At 42.3% G+C, this 11817-nt stretch overlaps 1 protein-coding gene across 4 annotated transcripts in view; it reads left to right on the plus strand.

Moving 5' to 3' along the window:
- Nucleotides 1–11817, plus strand: part of prdm5 (PR domain containing 5) — a 345097-nt gene that overhangs the window by 274931 nt on the left and 58349 nt on the right. The window lies entirely within an intron of this gene.

The following is an 11817-nucleotide window of genomic DNA, read 5'->3' on the forward strand; positions in this document are numbered from 1 at the left end:
ACGGTCCAACTACTCTGAGCGTTCCGCGGCAGCGAGGCCAGGCCCATCCTTCGCAACACCGGGGACAGGTAGAACCTCAGTACGTAGTGACACTTGGTGTTTGCGTACCGGGGATTCAAATGAACAAAGATGACAAAAGATAAAGGTAATGCTGCAGTATTGTAGGTAAAAGAAAAATGACCATGATAAGTATCTTCCAGTTGCTGTTCTTGTCCCATTGGTTCACCTTCCACATATATTTCCTACGATTACCTTAGCATTGACAAACACGCTTGCTTCTTTTCCTTTCTCCAAGTCTGGGGAAGTCAGCCAAAATGAGATTAGGAATGATTGTTTAAGTGAAGTTATAGAGACACATTTTAATCATTAAATGCCCAATTTACATCCCATGACCTGATTGGTCCTCTGCAACTCATCCTGCCTCCTAAAACCAGTAGCAGGACTGTATTTCCCTCCTTACTTGCATTGTGGATCAACCTACACAAAATGGCTTGCAGCAGTTCTGGAAGGCAGCTCACCACCACCACCTCAACGGCAACTAGGGATGGGCAATAAATGCTGGCCAGTCAGCGATACCCACATCTCATGAGTGAAACAAAAAAAAATGTAAAAAGATATACACAGTATACCAACTTAGCCGTTGGATGGCCTGTGGCCAATCAATACAGACTTTGACCTCACTGATTAATTTTTTGAGTCCTTATTTTAGATGGCTAAGATGTCTGATATGGATTTTTTTTAAAAACGTTAGCTGCAGGAGAAATTATTTTCCTTTCTGTATCCCCCTGAGTTAACATTTCAAGTAGTTCTTTTTATGAGCCTGGTAATATCTCTCCCAGTTCTTTGGTCTGGCCAGGCTTAGCTTAGTCTGTAAGCAGTCAGGTAACTCTCTTTGTATCCCAGGAAAATCCAATACAAGCCATGTGTGAGGATGCAAGGGAAACCACTTCGGTGACTACTCTAAGTTGAACGAACAAAACTCCATTTGAATATTGGACAGATCTTTACTAGAGAATAGCCTAGACCTCAAATTTTGTGGCATTGAGACTCCAAATTATGCTGTGTGTCACCACTGAACAGGAAAGCAATATCGTTTCTGCAGCAGTTAACAGTTAAATGGAGAATTAGCTTGTAAAGACTTGACAACCATTTTGATGTCTGTGATCAAATGGCGTTTATGTGGAAATTTATCAAAGTTCTTTACTACAAAGATGCTGTTCCTCAAATACGCCTAAGTGATTGCTTTGTAAGATTTTTCGCATTCTCTACGACTCCACCCCACTAAGAACACACAGAACATTTACACAGGCAGGTATGCAGTTACAACGCTGAGAGACAACTTTGCAGATAAAAGGTGTTTGTGATTTTGATGGATGGTATATTAAGAGCCCAAAATTGGCTACCTGCCAGTTGCATGTGCACTGCCGTCACTGCTGGGAGCCTGGATCTGGGAAAAGCATACTAATACAGGAACAAGCACGAGGCTGCCTCTGTGACCAGATTGAATTTACCGCACCTCCTTTCCTCCCCAAATGGCAGCTCCATAGAACTTGGGAAATTTAGTTCACAAACTCCATTTCTGACTCCATGGGTGCTGTCAGGTGAATTGAGCGTTGTGGTATAAGGGTATGAAAGGGTTAATACTGAAGGGTGTTTTCGCTTCACCAACTGTGATGACGTTATGTGCACCTGGGGGTAGAACAACTCAGGATCTCAAATTCTCCATAACAACGACTATCATATCAATACTAACCTGTAACTTTTGCAATAAACTTTATCTTGTTAGCTACAAGAATCTGTAGTTAGACCAAGAAATATTTTTGCCTGCCACCCTTAACCAAGTATTTTCCAATTCTTAAAGAGACTGTAGACAGCAATCTTTCATGAGCATCAGCTTATACAATATATCGAGCTGGTATGCCCATGCACCAAACGTGGGCAGTGGTGTCAATTAGATTTGACTGCTCATAGTGAGCAGCGCTGTGAGATCTTCCCACTCAGCTTTAAGTGAGGAGCTGATAGAGCACAGTTAGAAGCAAGGAAAAGCTGAAGATTTAAGAACCCTACAGAAGAAACACTTGTAGCAATCCTCCAACGAGGAAGTTTACTCCAATGAGTAGCGAAAACATTGTCGATCTGGTGAGAGATGGATTGTCACAGAAAAGCAACATCTCCTTGGAGAAGAAGTGTTGGTATAAAGTTGGTACAGGCTGCAACATGAGGTGGTGCTCTGTGAGAATGTTCTTCACGGGGGGGGATCAGGGTGAATGAACAGATATTGGAAGTTCTGTGAGTAAAGCTTAAAATTCTAATGGGCCTGGGGAAATATTAAAATGGTGCAGTAATCCACTCTGGAAAAGTGAAAGGGTAAATAATTGCTTATAGCTCAGATTGAGCATGGTTGCCTTCATGAGCGGACACCAAGCAGCATGTAAGTAAACAGAAAAAAAAGTAAGTAAAAGGCCACAAAAAAGTTTTATTCTAAGGTCACAGACCCAAGGACACTGTAAAGCCAGCAATTAAAGTAATGGCATTAAGCAGAATAAAACACTAGGCAGACCTGAGAGTTATTCAGTAAAACAGTGAAGCCATGAAAGAGGCAGAAACCCCCTTACTTTACCTGTAAAGGACATTTTAACTCTGAGAATGTGGGAATCCTTCAATGTAGCCACATGAGAAAGCTCCATTATCACAAAAAATGAGTAGCAAAACTACTATTACTGTAAAATAAAAACATTTGAAATGAACAAAAATATACTCACATAGAAAGGTATGGTATCAAGACGTTATATTGCCAGGGAGCTAGTCGGTAGAAACAGCAGGATATATAGGATCAATACATGGCTGAAAAGATGGTGTGAGGAGGAGGGTGTCAGATTTGTGAGGCAAAGTGACCAGTTCTAGGGGAGGTGGGACCTGTACAAACTGGTTTCACTGGGCAGGACCGAGCCTGATGTCCTTTGAGGGGATAAATGGGGAACTTGGTACAGTGGTTGGGGAGAGTTCAAAATAGTGTGGCAGGGGATGGGAAGGAGAGGAGTAGGGCAGTAGATAGAGAATTGGAGGGAAAGGTAGAAAGCAAGGCAAATATGACCAGGATCAAGAATCCTTCCACATCCAGCAGAGATTTTCCTGTACATCCAAACACCTCATCTATTGTGTCCATAGCTCCCAATTGGTCTTCTCTACATTGGGGAGACAGCACACCAAATTGCAAAATGGTTCAGGGAACATCTCCAGGACACACGCACCAAACAACTGGACCACCCAGTGGCCGACCACTTTAACTCCCCTTCCCACTTCGCCAAGGACATACAAGTCCTGGGCCTCCTCCATCACCAAATCCAAACCACCCGACGCCTGGAGGAGAAACAGCTCATCTTCCGTCTTGGGACCTTCCAACCATACGGCATCAATGTCGATTTTGCCAGTTTCCTTATCTCCCCTCCCCCCACCTTACCCCAGATCCAATCCTGCAACTCAGCACTGCCCTCTTAAACTGTCCTACCTGTCCATCTTCCTTTCTACTTAGTCAACTCTCCTGCTCCTTGGATGCTGCCTGACCTGCTGTGCTTTTCCAGTGTCACACTTTTGACTCTGATCTCCAGCATCTGCAGTGTTCACTGTCTTCTAAGAACAAGAACAGGCAGGGAAACACTGCTGAAAAGAGCAGAGGAGGTGGTCTGAAATGCATGTGTTTCAATATGAGAAGTATAATAGGCAAGGTAGATGAACTTAGAGTTTTGGTTAGTACTTGGAACCATGACATTATTGCGATTACAGAGACTTGGCTGAAAGAGGGACATGACTGGCATCTCAATGTCCCAGGATTTAGATGTTTCAGGTGTGATAGACTGGAAAGTAAAAAGGGGTGGGGAAGTTGCATTCCTGGCAAAGGAGTATCTCACAGCTATACTGAGGGAGGATACATCACAGGACTCGTGCAGCAAGGCAAGGAATACAGAAAAGGAAAGGCCTCCCAACAGCCAGTGAGAGAGAGAGAGGAGAAAATGTGTAGACAAATTTTGGAAAGATGAAAAAAACAGCAGGGTTGTTGGGATGGATGATTTTAACGTTCTCTATATTGACTGTGAATCACTTTGTGCTAGGGACTTGGATGGAGCAGAATTTATAAGGACCATTCGGGAGGGTTTCTTGACACAGTAGGTAAACAGTCCAACCAGAGGAGGGTTATGTTGGACCTGGTTTTGGGAAATGAGTCCGGCCAGGTGGGTGGAGTTTCAGTGGGGTGTATTTTGGGAGTAGTGACGATAATACAGTGAATTTTAAGATACTCAGGGATAAGGATAACAGCAATCCTCGAATGAAGGTGTCAAATTTTGGGGAAGGCGAACTACAATAGTATTAGGCAGGATCAGGAAAATTTTGATTGGAGGTGGCTGTTTGAGGGTAAATCCACATCAGATATGTGGGAGTATTTCAAAATGGCAGTTGATAAGAGTTCAGGAGCGGCACGTTCCTGTGAGAATGAAGGATAGGTATGGCAAGTTATGTGAACCTTGGATAACTCGGGATGTTAATGACCTTGGTCAAAAAGAAAAGGGAAGTATATGTTAGGTCTCAGAGGATGGGAATTGACGAAGCCCTTCAAGTATATAAGGAAAGTAGGAAAGAATGTAAACAAGGGATTACAAGGGCGAAGAGGGGGAATGTAAATTTGTTAGCAACAGGATTTATGAGAATCTGAAGGCTTTTTCTACATATATAAAAACCAAGAGGATAGCCATGGAAAGGGTTGGCCCATTCAAGGACAATGGAGGGAATTTGTGTGGAGCCAGGAGAGGGAGGTGCAGGTTTAGGGTGAGGGGGGGAAAGATATAAGAGGGACCTAACGGGCAACTTTTACATGCAGAGGATGGTGCATGTATGGAATAAGCTGCTAGAGGAAGTGGTGGAGGCTGGTACAATTGCAACATTTAAAAGGCATCTGGATAGTGTATAAATAGGAAGGGTTTAGAGGGATATGGGCTGGGTGCTGGCAGGTAGGACTAGATTGGGTTGGGATATCTGGTCGGCATGGATGGGTTGAACCGAAGGATCTGTTACCATGCCGAATATCTCTATGACTCTAAATACTTTGTGTCAGTATTCACCAAAGAGAAGGAATTGATGGAGGATGATCTCAGGGAAGGGGGTGTCCAGTCTCTAAGCCAAGTTGCTATTAAAAAGGAAGAAGTGTTGTCCATCTTAAAAAGTATTAAGGTAGTTAAGTCCCTGGGTCCTGATGGGATCTATCCCAGAATGTTGAGGAAGGCAAGAGAACAAATTGCTGGAGCATTGACAGTCATCTTTGTATCATCTTTAGCCACAGGTGAGGTCCCAGAGGGCTGGAGAATAGCCAGTGTAGTCCCATTGTTTACGAAGGAGAACAGGAGAAATCCTGGAAATTGCAGGCCTGTGAGTCTCATATTGGTGGTCTGGAAATTATCAGAAAAGATTCTCAGGGACAAGATCTGTATACATTTAGAAGCGAATTGACTTACTAGTGTTAGACAGCATGGTTTTGTGTGAGTGAGGTCGTGCCTAACTAACTTGATCGTGTTTTTTGAGGAGGTGGAAAAGATGATTGATGAAGGAAAAGTGGTTGATGTTGTTTATGTGGCATTCTGTAAAATCTTTGACAAGGTCCCTCATGGCAGACTGGTACCAAAGGTGAAGTCACAGGGTATCAGGGTGAGCTGGCAATAAGGATTCAGAACTGGCTTAGTCATAGGAGACCGAGGGTAGCGGTGGAAGGATGCTTTTCAGAATGGAGGGTTGTGACTAGTGGTGTTCCACAGGGATCAGTGCTGGGACCTCTGCTGTTTATGGTCTACATAAGTGATTTAGAGGAAAACATGGCTGGTCTAATTAGTAAGTTTGCAGACAATACAAAGACCGGTGGAGTTGCAGATAGTGAGGAGGATTGTCAGAAGATACAGCAGGATATAGATTAGTTGGAGGCATGGACAGAAAAATGGCAGATAGAGTTTAATCTGGACAAATGTGAGGTGATACATTTGCAGAGGGATCTGGCTGTGCAGGTCCACAGAGCACTGAAGGTGGCAGCACAGGTAGACAGGTAATAAAAAGGCTTATAGCATTCTTGCTATATTGTTCTTTGTTCTAGGAAGACTTCATTTCAGCTGGGTAAAACACACCATTGGAATTCAATAGTGTGGAGGAAACAATCTCTGATGTACAGACTAGCTTCCAAATCACATAATGTATCAGAAGCTGAAAAAGTTAATAGATTTCTGTGCACAGTTTTGAAAATAGTTAATGATAAGAAGTAAAAGAACATACAGATTTTGTTGAATAGATACTGAAAGCCTCTGACAATTGTTTCAACTTCAGGAACACTGAAAATCTTGAAAGAGCGAGATTTAACCGAAGAAGTCAGCATCTAGGCAAATTGATAAATGATTCATTAATAGACTACAGATTAGTAGAGAAGCGGAATGATATTGACTTAAAGTTATTGTTCATAACCGAATGAAGAATTAGATTGGATTTCCTACAGCACAGAAACAGGCTCCTTGGCCCAACCAGTCCTCTAACTAATGCACCTAGAACTACGGGCAATTTAGCATGGCCAATTCACCTAAACTGCACATCTTTGAACTGTGGGAGGAAACCGGAGCACCCGAAGAAAACCCACGCAGACTCAGGGCGAATGTGCAAACTCCACACATACAGTCACCCAAAGCTGGAGTCGAACCTGGGACCCTGCTGCTGTGAGGCAGCAGTGCTAACCACTGAGCCACCGTGTTGTGGGCATTGCTGATGAGTCTTTGCCAGATTTATTGTAGTCCAAAGAAGCCCCAACATCAGTCAAAGACATTGAGATAGTGAATGAATCAGAAGTCTGGAAACAACGCCGGTCAGTTCAAAGAGGAAAAAAAAATCAATTTAATATAAGAGATCAGCAGAGTCTATTTAATTCTTTATATATAAAATCTCAGACAACATTTGTGAGAAATCCATTCATGGATTAGGGCAGGCATCTAATTCTAAAAGTTCTTGTCAATGCTGTAGAACAAAGAACCCTCATCGCCAAACACTATTAAAAGCCCATTTCTTAAAAATAGTATATTTTATGTTAATAGCTTATGTTCAGAAGTAGTATATAATTTAAAACAAATAGGAAAGCAAATAGTTATCTATATAAAGAAAATGATGACAACAGGACAGACAACAGCAGTAGAAGAGAAATTTGAAGTGTTTTTAGTGAAAATAAATAATTCAGACCATATATTTTGGCATTCTGATATTTGTATCAGTGGTCATCTCACAGATTTCATGATGATGAATGATGTTATCATCATGTGTAAAGACATTAAAATATAGTGAAAAGTCTCCAATGTTGCCATCATCCAGCATCATTTTGAATAGTTGAAGAAAAATTAAAAATCACTAAAAAGACTGTGGGACAAATGTCACCATATTACCAGATTATGATCTATTGTCACAGACTAGAGAGAGAGGTATATTGAATTATCTTTACGGTCTTCCTCTTCTGGTCAAAACAGGGTTTTTAAATATTAATTTTGTTTCGTATTTTGCCTTTGCCATTTAAAAATAAATAGTTATGTGTTTACCTAAATCTGCTTTGGGAAATCCAACTTAAAATGATCCCACAGCAAATTATTTAGGGTTAAAACAAAATAGGGTTTACGACTGCTTTCAAAAGCTGGAGAAGTGGTTGTGACACACATACAAAACACAGGCAACCAATAAAGAACGAAAAGGAAAGGAAAAGGGAGAAGTCACAAATTGGTTTGCCTGGAAGGTTCACACCATGCAAGGATGTCTTGAAGAATGATGATGTGGAGGTGCCGGTGTTGGACTGGGGTATACAAAGTTAAAAATCACACAACACCAGGTTATAGTCCAACAGGTTGATTTGGAAGCACTAGCTTTCGGAGCCCTGCTCCTTCATCCTATTTGATTAGCGCAACCACCTGATGAAGCAGCTGCTCCTTTGTCAGGTAGCTAGGGGGGCAGGATCATAAGGCAGAGAATTTATAACAAGATCATTATGCCATGCAACTGATAGGATATATTGAACAAACCTAGATTGCTGGTTCTCAAGATTGGAATACAGACAAAGTCTAACCTCACACCTTTAATACATTGTCTGAGCTGAGATGTAACCTTTTTTGACAAAACCTTAAGTTATCTCAGGAATGTGACCTGAAAGAAGTTCTGGGATTTACATTTTAATGAATCAAAACCTGCAACCCATTCTAAAAGATGAAATACAACAGCAGTCTAGGTTTGTTCAATATATCCTATCAGTTGCATGGCATTATGATCTTGTGCGACAAATTCTGTGTGCTATGATCCTGCCCCCCTAGCTATCTGATGAAGAAGCAGCACTCCAGAAGCTAGTACTTCCAAATAAACCTGTTGGACAATAACCCGGTGTTGTGCGACTTTTAACTATGAAGAACGATGTAAGCTTTTGTCCTCTCATCAGAAAATTCCAGAAATTGTTGTCAACTGGCATCATGTAATCAGTGGTATCCATGTTGTCAGTTCAGCAAAGTGCCCACTTTTAAGAAAATTTAAGCAAAAGAATATAGTTTTAAAGACAACAGTTTAGGATTTCTCTCATGCCATCTTCTGGGCATTACAACTATGGTATAAAAGTGTGGTGCTGAAAAAGCACAACCAGTCAGGCAGCATCCAAGGAGCAGGAGAGTTAACATTTCGAGCATAAGCTCTTCATCAGGAATGTGGGGTGTTGTGGGGAGCCTGGAATTGCTTACGATATGGTTTCCTCTACACTGGGGAGACAGAACACCAACTTGCAGAACATTTCAGAGAACATCCCCAAGACCATGCACCAAACAACCCCACTGCCCTGTGGCTGAACACTTCAACTCATCCTCCCACTCTGCCAAGGACATGCAAGTCCTGGCCTCCCCCACTGTCAAATCCGAGCCACCCGTCGCCTGGAGGAAGAACACCTCATCTTCCGTCTTGGGACCCTCCAACCACTTGGGATCAATGTCGATTTCACCAGTTTCCTTATTTCCCCTCCCCCCACCTTATCTCAGATTCAACTCAGCACCGCCCGCTTGAACTGTCCTACCTGTCCATCTTCCTTTCCACCTATCCGCTCCACCCTCCTCTCCAACCTATTAACACTTCCCCCTCGCCCCACTCCCTCGCATTTATCTCTCAGTCCGCTTGCCCCACCCCACAAAACATTCCTGATGAAGACCTATGCTCGAAAAGGTGACTCTCCTGCCCCTCGGATGTTTCCTGACCGGCTGTGCTTTTCCGGCGCTATTCATAGACCCATCCAAATATATTTTAAATGTTGCAATTGTACCAGCCTCCACCACTTCCTCTGGCAGCTCATTCCATACACGTACCACCCTCTGCTTGAAAATGTTGCTCCATAGGTGTCTTTTATATCTTTCCCCTCTCACCCTAAACTTATGCCCTCTAGTTCTGGACTCCCCCACCCCAGGGAAAAAACTTTGTCTATTTATCCTATCCATGCCCCTCATAATTTTGTAAACCTCTATAAGGTCAGCCCTCAGCCTCCGATGCTCCAGGGAAAACAGCCCCAACCTGTTCAGCCTCTCCCCATAGCTCAAATCCTCCAACCCTGGCAACATCCTTGTAAATCTTTTCTGAACCCTTTCAAGTTTCACAACACCATTCCGATAGGAAGGAGACCAGAATTGCATGCAATATTCCAACAGTGGCCTAAACCAATGTCCTGTACAGCCGCAACATGACCTCCCAACTCCTGTACTCAATACTCTGACCAGTACAAGAAAGCATGCCAAATGCCTTCTTCACTATCCTATCTACCTGTGACTCCACTTTCAAGGAGCTATGAACCTGCACTCCAAGCTCTCTTTGTTGAGCAACACTCCCTAGGACCTTACCATTAAGTGTATAAGTCCTACTAAGATTTGCTTTCCCAAAATGCAGCACCTTGCATTTATCTGAATTAAACTCCATCTGCCACTTCTCAGCCCATTGGCCCAATTGATCAAGATCCTGTTGTAATCTGAGGTAACCTATTCGCTGTCCACTACACCTCTAATTTTGGAGTCATCTGCAAACTTACTAACTGTACCTCTTGTGCTCACATCCAAATCATTTATGTAAATGACAAAAAGCACCGATCCTTGTGGCACTCCACTAGTCACAGGCCTCCAGTCTGAAAAACAAACCTCCACTACCACCCTCTGTCTTCTACCTTTGAGCCAGTTCTGTATCCAAATGGCTAGTTCTCCCTTTGTTCCGTGAGATCTAACTTTGCTCACCAGTCTCCCATGGGGAACCTTCATGAGTTTGTAAGGTGCTGTCTCAGGATTATGGGAGAATTTCTGCAGTGCGTCTTGCAGATGGTACACTACTGCTGCTCCTGAGCATCGGTGTTAGAGTACTGAATGTTTATGAGTGTAGTGCCAATCAAATGGATTGCTTTTTCCTGAAGAATCTCATACTTTGAGTATCGATGGAGCTGCACCCATCCATCACCCTCCTAACTTGAACTTTGTAGATGGTAAACAGACTTTGGTGAGTCAGAAGGTGAGCTAAACACTGCAGGATGCCTAACCTCCTCTTCCAGCTACAGTATTTGTATGGCTTGTCCACTTCAGCTTCTGGTCAGTTTAGGATGTGTTTTTTTTAATAGATATTTTTATTAGAAATTTAACATTTTACAAGTTTACAAAAATAAACAAAACTCTCAAGTACAAACATCGATATACAATTAAATCTTAAATAAATAATAAGTAAAATTTAACAAAAGAAATTTAACAAAAGAAAAATACCGAGAAAGAAAAAAAAACAAAACTCAACTAACCAACAACTCAATCTAACCCAAAACTCAATCTAACCTACAACTAACCAGAGTGTATACTTAAGTCTCTTACATTATTCAAATAAGAGAAAGAGAAAAAAAACAGCGGATAACATAGAAATTGGATAGTGAGATACATGCTCAGAATCTGTTAACATCAAATGTAATAAAACCTGTATTTGTGCGGGATTCCTCTCCCAAAGGGCCCCGGACCAGCCAGGTTCGTAATCTCAATTATATAAAAGCCCTTGTTAGGATCGCCGGAATATCTGTATTCATATAATTCAAGAAGGGCTGCCATATTTTATGAAATAATTCGGTCTTTCGGTGCACCATATTTGTAAGGAAGTCAAGGGGAATCTATTCCATAATTAATCTAGAAAGTCCAGGGGGGCCCTCAGCCACCCAGTTTACCAAAATATTTTTCCTTGCACAGAAAGAGAAAATAGAAAATAGTCTCTTCCCGTGCATATCCAGGGAGGGAAAGTTCGAAAAGCCCAAAAGGAGAGATACAGGGTCCACTTTAATTTCCGTTCCTAAAATTTCTGTCAGGGTACTTGCAACTTTAGTCTAGTATCTATGGATCTTATGACATGTCCATAGGCAATGTACAAGAGTGCCCGCCTCTATTTTACATTTGGGACACATTGGAGATGCTCCTGCCTTAAATTTTGCCAAACGATCCGGTGCTATATGGGCCCTATGAAGTATCTTCAGTTGGATAGCCTGAGTTCTGTTGCAGATGATGATTCTTCTGGCGTTTTCCCAAATGTCATTCCACGTTTCTATAGAGATTTCTAGTCCCAACTCCTGATCCCATGTTTTAAGCAGATTGTCCATATCTCCTGATCTCCTGAAGAAGGGCTTATGCCCGAAACGTCGATTCTCCTGCTCCCTGGATGCTGCCTGACCTGCTGCGCTTTTCCAGCAACACATTTTCAGCTCTGATCTCCAGCATCTGCAGACCTCACTTTCTCCTC

This window comes from Chiloscyllium plagiosum, chromosome 1 (assembly GCF_004010195.1).
Source record: "Chiloscyllium plagiosum isolate BGI_BamShark_2017 chromosome 1, ASM401019v2, whole genome shotgun sequence".
Taxonomy (NCBI): Eukaryota; Metazoa; Chordata; class Chondrichthyes; order Orectolobiformes; family Hemiscylliidae; genus Chiloscyllium; species Chiloscyllium plagiosum.